At 46.2% G+C, this 11132-nt stretch overlaps 1 long non-coding RNA gene across 4 annotated transcripts in view; it reads left to right on the forward strand.

Annotated features, from left to right (window-relative positions):
* Window positions 1-10410, forward strand: part of LOC110257280 (uncharacterized) — a 52681-nt gene extending 42271 nt beyond the window's left edge. Inside the window, exons 8-9 of one of the 4 annotated variants that reach the window (XR_014831585.1) lie at window positions 1083-2519; window positions 5175-5751. This is a non-coding gene — a long non-coding RNA (uncharacterized LOC110257280). Of the gene's footprint in view, window positions 1-1082; window positions 2520-5174; window positions 6421-9966 lie in introns of those variants that run through there. The other 3 variants (XR_014831589.1, XR_014831586.1, XR_014831584.1) reach the window with 3 other exon arrangements.
* Window positions 10411-11132: the final 722 nt, after the last annotated feature.

An 11132-nucleotide genomic window follows, 5' to 3' on the forward strand; every position in this document is an offset into this window, starting at 1 on the left:
CTTTTTAAATACTGCAGAGAACCACGGCATTGAGGGGCTACAGATTATTTCACATTTATTACAGTGATTTTTTTTTTCTTTTCCCACTGTATAGCAAGGGGGTCAGGTTATCCTTACATGTATACATTACAGTTACATTTTTTCCCCCACCCTTTCTTCTGTTGCAACATGAGTATCTAGACAAAGTTCTCAATGCTATTCAGCAGGATCTCCTTGTAAATCTATTCTAAGTTGTGTCTGATAAGCCCAAGCTCCCGATCCCTCCCACTCCCTCCCCCTCCCATCAGGCAACCACAAGTCTCTTCTCCAAGTCCATGATTTTCTTTTCTGAGATGTTCATTTGTGCTGGATATTAGATTCCAGTTACAAGTGATATCATATGGTATTTGTCTTTGTCTTTCTGGCTCATTTCACTCAGGATGAGATTCTCTAGTTCCATCCATGTTGCTGCAAATGGCATTATGCCATTCTTTTTTATGGCTGAGTAGTATTCCATTGTGTATGTATACCACATCTTCCGAATCCAATCATCTGTCGATGGACATTTGGGTTGTTTCCATGTCCTGGCTATTGTGAATAGTGCTGCAATGAACATGTGGGTGCACGTGTCTCTTTTAAGTAGAGTTTTGTCCGGATAGATGCCCAAGAGTGGGATTGCGGGGTCATATGCAAGTTCTATGTATAGATTTCTAAGGGATCTCCAAACTGTTCTCCATAGTGGCTGTACCAGTTTACATTCCCACCAACAGTGAAGGAGGGTTCCCTTTTCTCCACACCCCCTCCAGCACTTGTTATTTGTGGACTTATTAATGATGGCCATTCTGACTGGTGTGAGGTGATATCTCATGGTAGTTTTGATTTGCATTTCTCTTATAATCAGCGATGTTGAGCATTTTTTCATGTGTTTGTTGGCCATCTGTATGTCTTCTTTGGAGAGATGTCTATTCAGGTCTTTTGCCCATTTTTCCATTGATTGGTTGGTTTTTTTGCTGTTGGGTTGCATAAGTTGTTTATATATTGTAGAGATTAAGCCCTTGTCAGTTGCATCATTTGAAATTGTTTTCTCCCATTCTGTATTACAGTGATTATTTAAAGCAAAACAAAAAACCATGTGTCATTTACAAAGAAAAGAAAACTCCGCTTCTCCCCCCCACCACAAACCTAACTCTGAACCTCCATTTTCCCATCTGTAAAATGGAAGCATCAGCCTAAATGATTTCTATGGGCATTTGCACAGCCTGTGATTTTAAACATTTTCTCTGCCCCTGTGGATGCACGCCCTGCTACATCGGGTTTCCTCTGGCCACGGCTTTCCTGGGGCCTGTGAGCGAGTCAGCCCTCCCCTCGCCCAGCCCCTTGGCCTGTCCTGCTGCCCCACTGACTTCTCAGGTTTGTTCCAGCAACTCTGACAGACGTGTGACAAGAGAACCCACACGGAGCTCCTGTAGCCGCCCTAAAATAGGTTTGTCTCACCCCCATGTTCCTCCAAAGCCGTCATGCTTGGTTTTGCCTGGAACTGTCTGGAAATGGGGGCGATGGGCCCTGCACACACCATCTTCAGCTCTTAGAAGCTGGAGGCTTCGGACGAAGGACATGCCATCCTTTCCGCCCTATGCCAGTGGTCATACAGACCAATCAGTACAATGTAGAAGACCTCACGAGGACATGAATGCCAGCAGGTGGGATTGGTGGGGCCACCTTGAAGACCGGCTGTCATGCGAGGTAGTAACATTTCCTCCTCCCTTGCTAATAAAACCCCCGTTTCAGTCAGATGATCCCTCCTTAGCGCCGAGGAGAGAATCTCATTGATCTGAGTTCATCAGGCAATCCCGTATGGCTTATCTGAAATTGGTTTAGAATATGCAGTGGACCCCATCCTGGCCAAGGGAACGTGAGGGGCTCTTGAGAAAGCTTCTGCTCTCTGCTACAAGAAAGAAATGACCGCGTCCTCTCCGGATGTCATACGCAGATTTGTCTGGAGCTTTGGCAACCATTTTGCAATCCTGAGGAGAGACGTCACCATCACCTGAGATGGCAAAGAGGAAAGACCTAGTTGTGCCTAAATTAACCAACTTTGGAACTGTCTTATCTCTGGATTGCTCATTAAATGAAATGATAGGTTGCTCACTGCCTTAGCTTCTTCTCGTTGAGCTTTCTATTATGGCCCACCAAAAGTACACAAAAGGAACAGACACCTTGCCACACACTGGGAAGTTCATGCAGGCTTCTGAGAGGAAGTGCCTCTGTGAATGAGGAGGAGGAGTTCACCAGATCAGTCGGTGCGAGAAAGCATTCCAAACAGTGGAAAGGCTCAGCGGTCGTGGCGTCGGGCCTTCCCCTACCAGTCAGGCTAAAGCCATCAGACTCTATCCAGAGGGGAGTGGGAGCCGCAGGGAAAGATGTGGTTTCGCTTTTTGGAAAGACCCCTCTGGAGGCAGTGAGCAGGAGGAAAGCAGGCGAGCTGACTCTGCCTCCTGTTCGGACCCGTCCACACCCGAAGCATGGCTCCCTGTAGCGGGGTGAGCACCAGGGCTGCACCAAGGCCTCTGGCTGGATGCAGTAGCCCTCACCTCCCAGACCTCGGAGGAGGGACTTCGCTCCAGGAAGTGGCAAGGTCAATGACGCCGCTCCCTGCTCTAAAACCAACCTGTGCTTTCTAGTCTCATGGAGATTAAATCCGAATTCTTCCCCTGGCCTCTCTGGCTCCGTGGTCTGGCCCTGGCCAACTGATGCTCTGAGCTCCCCTTACCCCACTCTCCTTTTGGCCCCTATGCCCTCGTCACGCCAGCCCTCTACTGGCCCACAAACATGCCAGCTCTGTTCTCACCTCCGGGCCTTGGCAGCTGCCATTCCTTCTGTGGCTTTTCACTTGGCTGCCTGTGGCTCAACCTTTAGGTCACAGCTCAGATGTCACCTGTGCAGAGGTGTCCACCCGACCACCCATCCAAAGTAGGACTTCTCATCCCGGTTCCTACTGCGCCACCCCGCTTAGTGCCCTTTAGCACTTAGCGCTACTTCTAAAGCCCTTGTGTGGTTTTTTCATTTGCTGCGTATTGTCTGTCTGCCCCCTTATCCTGTTTCCTACTTTCTCCCCCAAGTACTGTTGATCTCAGTACCGTTGGTGGCACATAGTGGACCCCGATACACATTTGTTCGGCTCATACCCACATTTTTGCCTGTGGACTATGAGGCCATCTAAGCAGATGAGAAATCACCCTCATAGGCACTAAGAGACCCAGTCCATGTTTCCTTCTCGTTGCTGTTTTGTCTGAATTGATCCCTGGCAGATGGGGGGGTATTTTTTTTATTATAGTTGATTTATAATGTTCTGTCAGTTTCTGCTGTACAGCAGAGTAACCCAGTTTTATATTTGTATATATATATATTTTTTTCACATTATCTTCCATCATGTTCCATCACTAGTGACTAGATATAGTTCCCTGTGCAGGATCTCATTGCTTATCCATTCCAGATGCAATAGTTTGCATCTACTAACCCCAAACTCCCTGTCCCTCCCACTCCTTCCCCCTCTCCCTTGGCAACCACACATCTCTTCTCCATGTCCGTGAGTTTGTTTCTTTTCTGTAGGTAGGTTCATTTGTGCCATATATTAGATTCCAGATATAAGTGATATCATATGGTATTTGTCTTTCTCCTTCTGACTTCTCTTAATATGAGAGTCTCTAGTTCCATCCATGTTGCTGCAAATGGCATTATTTTGTTCTTTTTATGGCTGAGTAGTATTCCATTGTGTACATGTACCACATCTTTAATCCATTCATCTGTCATTGGACACTTGGGTTGTTTCCATGTCTTGGCTATTGTGAATAGTGCTGCAGTGAACATAGGGATGCATTTATCTTTTTCATTGAATGCCTTGTCTGGATATATGCCTAGGAGTGGGATTGCTAGATCACAGCTAGTTCTGTATTTAGTTTCCTGAGGTACCTCTATACTGTTTTCCACAGTGGTTGTACCAATTTACATTCCCACCAACAGTGCAGGAAGATACCATTTTCTCCACACCCTCTCCGGCAGTTGTTATTTGTTGACTTACTAGTGGTGGCTATTCTGACCAGTGTGAGATAGTACCTCAATGCAGTTTTGATTTGCATTTCTCTAATAATTGGTAATGTTGAGCATTTTTTCATGTGCCTGTTGGCCATCTGTATGTCTTCTTTGGGGGAATGTCTATTCAGGTCTTCTGCCCATTTTTCAATTGGGTTCTTTGGTTTTTTTGCTTTTGAGTTGTATGAATTGTTTGCATATTTTTGGAGATTAGGCCCTTGTCAGTTGCATCATTTGCGACTATTTTCTCCCATTCCTAAGTTGTCTTTTTGCTTTTTTTAATGTGTTGGTTTGATTAGGTCCCATTGGTTTATTTTTTGTTCTATTTCTTTTCTTTCTCTTTTTTTTTTTTTTTAGAGCCACACCTGAGGCATATGGAGGTTCCCAGGCTAGGGGTCAAATTGGAGCTGTAGCCACTGGCCTATGCCAGAGCCACAGCAACGCCAGATCTGAGCCAAGTCTGCGACCTACACCACAGCTTTCGGCAACACCGGATCCTTAACCCATTGAGAAAAGCCAGGGATCAAACCTGCGTCCTCATGGATCCTAGTCAGATTCGTTTACCACGGAGCCACAACAGGAACTCTGTATTTTTGTTTTTATTTCTATTGCTTTGGGAAACTGACCTAAGAAAACATTTGTACGGTTGACGTCAGAGAATGTTTTGCCTATGTTCTCTTCTAGGCCCCGGCAGATTTTATAGGTAACTCTGAGGACAGAGACTGTGTTTTTACTCCTCACAGGGTTTGAGTATAGTCCCACAGAGAGATTTAACAAATACTGGTTGTTTTCCAAACTGATGATGGTGATGATAAACTTTGCATTTACCCACCAATTTGCAGAGATTACGCTGGACTTTCTATTAGTCAATCATCAAATGTCTGGGGACTGTGGCAATAGATGTCTAAGATAGAGTCCTTACCTTGAAGAATTTACAGTCTGAAAGAGACGCTAACTGAAATTCCAAAGATGACAGCACAAAACAGAGAAAAGGGCATGGGCGCTGGAGTCAAACAGGTTTTAGTTTCAAACTACACCTCTGCTACTTACTGCTGTGTGACCCGAGGAAATCCTTCACTCCTCTGTGTCTCTGTCCTTGCCTACAGATGAAGATGGTCATTCCTACCTCAAAGGTTTGTGACAGCAGAGTTCGGCACGTCGTACTCCCCCAACCAACAATCATCAGAAACGTAACTGTAACCAGATTACCAGACTGCCGTCTCCTGGTCCACTGCTGCGTGTGTGATCTCAGATGACCCATCCACCACTAAGAGCATTTGGAATGGTCATTATAATTATTCTTGAAATGCTCTAATGGCAGGACGTGGGAGCGCTCTTCAGATCCAGTCAATTTTATTAAAAATCCAGGCCACAGAGAAGAGGCTCCATCAAACTTCTCAGGTTATATTTTAAAAGAGAATGCTTATCTTTTAGAGACATATATTGAAATATTTCAGATAAAATGGCATGATGACATAGATTTGCTTCAAAATAATCCAGTGGAAAGGGGGCAATTTGCGTGAAGGAACTAATGAGACGAAAGTGGCCAGACCTTGAAGGCTGTTGTAGCTACAGGACGAACACGTGGGACTTTAATTTGTATTCTCGCGTCTTTGTGTCTGAAATGTTTCATAATAGAAAGCACCTTTTAAAAGCTCTCCAAAGAACTTCATGAGAAAGATACTCTAATTTCCTTCTCTTTCTCCAGGGTTTCAGGGGGTAGTAATAAATAATAATAGCAATAAATAGGTCCTATCCTGCCAGCAAGGCTGGCCATTCTCCCTGTGAGCCCCAGAGACACCCCCCACCCACCACCAACAGGCCTGGGCACAGTGCTGACCCGCCACAAAGGCTGCCGATTTGGGACTGGATGGAGAATGGGCAGGGAGAGGGACACATCATGGTTCCTTAGAGCCCAACAGCTGGGGTTCAAATCCCGGCTCGGCCCCTCCAGGCTGTGTGACCTTAGGCAAGTCACTTTCTCCCTCTGACCCTTGCAGGGCACTTAGCACATTGTTGGGCAGGTAGGACTCACTGGAGAAGTGTTTCCTCCCCATCCCTGCCTCCCCCTTCTTGCAGAAAGAAGCAGGCCTCGCAAAGTAACATTAAGCATCAATCCAGCCCCCTGTGTGAAACCATCATAGACTCTGAATAAGGGAGTTCCCATTGTGGCTCAGCAGAAACGAATCTGACTAGTATCCATGAGGACGCAGGTTCAATCCCTGGCCTGGCTTAGTGGGCTAAAGATCCGGTGTTGCCATGAGCTGTGGTGTAGGTTGCAGATGCAGCTTGGATCCTGCATTGCTGTGGCTGTGGTGCAGTCCAGTGGCTACAACTCTGATTCAACCCCTAGCCTGGGATCTTCCTTCCGTATGCCACAGGTGTGGCCCTAAGAGACAAAAAATGAATGAGTGAATGAATGAATGAATGTATTGTGAATAAGCAAAAACCCACTCACTAAGGGTGGTGCCAAAACAGCCCCAGCACCTTCTGCATCTGCGGGGGCTCACAGAGCAGAAGGAATACGAATGGGCTGAGCACGCAGCTCTGACTACACAACTGTAGCATCTTCAAGCATGGCGCCACCGCCAGATGACTCCACTTTCACATGGAAGATAAAGTGGGGCTTCACCTGGGCACAGTCTGTCTAGAAGGTTGGGTCCCCTGCAGGGTGCCTGGAATGGGTGTGGCAGTCCCAGCCAGAGAGCGCTTAGAGTGATGGGCTCCCTGACTCCCTTGGTTCAGATGAAGAAGCATTTGATTGAGAAACAAGTTAGAATTTGATGGGTTTACTTGTCATCCATGTCTCTCTTGGTCGTCCAGCCAAAGATGCTTTTAAGAGTGGTGACAAGGCCCTCTGGTGGCCAGCGGGCCGGCTGTTGGAGGAAGTCCTCCCTGAGCACATGGGAAATAATAAAGCAGTGACTGCCCCCATCTGGCAGGAGTCAGGAAGACAGCAGATGCGAGAGCCAAGAGCACCAGCAGCCCTTAGCTGACATAGTAGCTAATAAAATCTATCTTTCAGTGAGCACCTAGTATGTGCCGGGCTCTTTCCATGAGCCTTCTCATCGAATCCTCACATAACCCTGCAAGGGCCCATTCTACAGAAGAGAACAGAGGTGGCATGGGATTTGCTGCTCTGACCAAGGTCGCTCAGTCATTTAATGACAGAACTGGTCACAACCCCAGGCCCAAGAGCCCCAGAGAAGGGAAGGGGAAAGGAAAAGAATGAAAATAACATTATTGAGTATCGTCTGTGTCCCAGGCAGCGTGGCTTCCTTGTTACAAGAACCACCAACACTTAGGAAGCGTTTGCTATGTGTCCTGCGTATTCTTTTTTTTTTTTTTTTTTTTTTTTTGGTCTTTCTGTCTTTTCTAGGACTGCACCCGCGGCATATGGAGGTTCCCAGGCTAGGGGTCTAATTGGAGCTGTAGCCACCTACACCACAGCCACAGCAATGCCAGATCTGAGCCGCATCTGTGACCTACCCCACAGCTCATGGCAACACCTTAACCCACTGAGCGAGGCCAGGGATCGAACCTGCAACCTCATGGCTCCTAGTCAGATTCGTTAACCACTGAGCCATGACGGGAACTCCGTGTCCTGCATATTCTGTCTTCATTTAAAACTCTGGTACATTGTTCATCATAGATTTTTTTGCATTAATTTTGGTTTTTGAAAATACTGCATTTGCATAGTTTTATCTTGATTACAGAGGGTCTTTTGACACTCCCCTTTGAATTTTGTCTCTGAGATGAGAGCCTCCATCAGCTCAGCCTAGTCCCAGCCCTGCCTTGTGCAAAGATTGAATTCCTTTGTGCCTCAGTTTCCTCATCTGTAAAATGGGAATAGTAGTTGCACCTCCCTCCCAGTGTTGCTGTGAGGATTAAATAAGCCAAAGTATACACTGAGCTTATGCCAGAGGTTGGCCAGTGTTAGGTAAGTATTAGCCATGCCAGGCCCATGGGAGCACATGGTTACTGTAGGCTAATAAATGAATGTCGCATTAGCTACTGCATGCTCGGTATTTAATTCAGGACCTCTTACCATCATCGCATCAAACAGGTTTTTCACCCTTCTCTGGAATACGTAATGCGTTCAGCGCTTCTCTTGCCCTGTGATGATTTGTTTAAATGTAATCTCGCAGATCTTTTCTGAAGGATAAAAAGGTCTTCCCTCCAACCATCTCAGCATTCTTGCAAAACCCCATTCATCTTTGTCCGAGATCCTATCTCACCTTTTCCCTGTAGCAAGCTCTCCTGGGCTCCAGGACCACCCCACCCCGAATTACAGATGCATCTCCAAGGCCTGGCATCATCGCCTTCATCACCTGGCTTCCCCTTCGCGTTCAGGCTACTAACTCACAAAGGACATGTACCAAAACATTCTCCCGCTGTCCGTCTTCTGTCAGAGCTAAACCCCAAGGAGCCCCCAGGCAGCCCTGCCTCCCCCGTGACTTATGATCTTTCAGCTTGCAGCCATCCATCTTTCATCTCTTCCTTCTGTTTATGGCAGCCCCTCCCTGTGCTAGCTGCCTCTTAAATACAGCTCAATTATTTGTCTTTCTCTAATTGAATTGTTCCTCCTACGTTTCCTACCCCCAAACATAGGGATTCTTCCCCCCCCCCCCGCCCCGCTTTCTGTACCATCTCTACTTGCTTTCCATTCCGAATCTTGATGTTCTAGGCCCAATTCTATTCTCTGACCATCCAGCCTGTTCCAACCCAAGGCAGTGAGTATCACTCTCCATCTCCACTGAGTACTTCCGGATTGTCCCCCGGGCCATTTAAGGCATGCATTTGTAAAGCCTCTGGCTTCCAGAATCCATTTTCCTTCTACTGATTACGGGCACAGTAAGGACCCGTTGCCACCACCATCAAAGCCTTCCTAGTCCTGGCACCACTCCCAGGTGACTCTTCCACCCTGGCGTTTGTCCCCAGGTCCTCCAGCACCTCTCAGTGTCTACAGGAAACCTCCACTTTCTGTCCTTAACTCTGCTGAGAAAAGAAAGTGGCCCTGGGTGCTGTCAGACCCAGGGAAACCGAGGCACCCCGCCTCCTTGGGACAGGAGGCAGAAAGGCCAACAGCCTCTTCTTCACAGTAAAAGTATATTTATTGATTACCTTCTGGGCCCAAGATCTGTTTAGAAGAATGGTTTTTGGTTTTATTTTTTTCATTTCTAAGTTTTTATTTCATTTAAACTTGTGCTATTCATGTCTGGGTTTTATTGCTTTGTGCGTGCAAGGCATGGAAAATATGCTTTCTGCCTTTTGTGTTTAAAAGAACTGTTCGTAGTGGCTTCAGATAGGATCTGTTTTTGTGCTTGGTCCATGGGCACCACAAGAAGGTACACTCTTTATTTGCAAAGGACAGCGTTCAGTGCATGTCCGTGAACTCCACTGTCATTAGGTAACAGTAGTAAGAGCTGTCGTCATTGCCAGGCTCCGTACTGAGCCCTTTCCATGAACTTTCTCATTTAATCCCCCCAGGATCCTGCAAGAAGTGTCTCTTGTTGTTGTTGTTTTATTTGGGGTTTTTTTGTGTGTGTTTTTAAATATAATTTATTTTTCCTTCTTAATTTTTTTTTTGAGTGAAGTATAGTTGATTTACCATATTGTATTCATTTTGGGTGTACAACAAAGTGATTCGATTATACATATATATATATATATATATATTCTTTTCAAAAATTCTTTTCTGGAGTTCCCGTCGTGGCGCAGTGGTTAACGAATCCGACTAGGAACCATGAGGTTGCGGGTTTGGTCCCTGCCCTTGCTCAGTGGGTTAACGATCCGGTGTTGCTGTGAGCTGTGGTGTAGGTTGCAGACGCGGCTCGGATCCTGAGTTGCTGTGGCTCTGGCATAGGCTGGCAGCTACAGCTCTGATTAGACCCCTAGCCTGGGAAACTCCATATGCCGCGGGAGCGGCCCAAGAAATGGCAAAAAGACAAAAAAAAAAATTCTTTTCTGTTATAGGGTAGATGTTGAATATAGTTCCCTGTGCTTTACAGCAGGTCCTTGTTATTTATATATTTTTTTCTTCCTCAGCCACACACACAGCATGTGGAAGCTTCCAGGCCAGGGATTGAACCCATGCCACAGCAGCAACCCAAGCTGCTGCAGTGACAACGCCAGATCCTTAACCGGCTGGGCCACAAGGGAACTCCACTGTTTCTCTGTTGTTGTTGTTTTTTTTATAGTAGTATGCATCTGTTAACCCCAGACTCCCAGTGTATCCTTCCCTGCTTTTCCCCTTTGGTAACTGTAAGTTTGTCTTCCATGACTGTAGGTCTGTTTCCATTTTGTGAGTAAGTTCATAAGTACAGTTTTTTAGATTCCACATATAAGTGATATCATCCAGTGTTTTTCTAAGAAATGTCTCTCGTGATCCTCATTGTTCTGATGCAGAAACTAAGGCTTACAGAGGTTCAAAGCCTTGTACAAGGTCACACTGCCAGAGATGTGGAGCTGGGATTCAAATTTAAGTCTGGATCCTAAGCTTAGGCTTGACTTCGATGAAAATCTTCCGTATCAGGGATGCACGGAGTTCCTGACAGGTGGCGTGAGCTCCTTAGTTACATGCAGAATACTGACCTACCTGCATTTTTCTGGAGCAAGGGTTCCTTGAGCTCATTAGATTCTCCAAAATGTCAAGAACCATTAACATTGGTGTCAGGGCTCTGTGTCCCTGTGTATTTTTAGTCTATTTGATCTACCAAAAAATGAGATGGGTGTTTGAACCTGCCCATCACCTCCTGAGTATCTTTCTTTTTCGTTCTATTCTGCTTTGTCTAGTTTTTGCTACAGTGTTTTCCAGCACATTCAGGCCTATGACTCATCTCATTGGTGCAAGTTGTACCTCTTCCTCAACAAAAAATGGCTCTCTACAACTAAATTACTATTTTTGGACTCTGGATTTACGTCTAGCCAGTTACATGAGCTTAGAGCACACATTTCCCTTCTCTGAGCTTTGGTTCTCCAAGGCAGGGACCCCCATACCTGCCACGGGGACCCTGGTTAGACTCAGCAGAGACCCCCCGCCCCGAAGCCTACAGGACCAGAAA

This window comes from Sus scrofa, chromosome 16 (assembly GCF_054392235.1).
Source record: "Sus scrofa isolate SSC_HxYL_T2T_F1_AM1 chromosome 16, Sscrofa_HxYL_maternal_Yorkshire_Landrace_v2.0, whole genome shotgun sequence".
In the NCBI taxonomy this organism is placed as follows: domain Eukaryota; kingdom Metazoa; phylum Chordata; class Mammalia; order Artiodactyla; family Suidae; genus Sus; species Sus scrofa.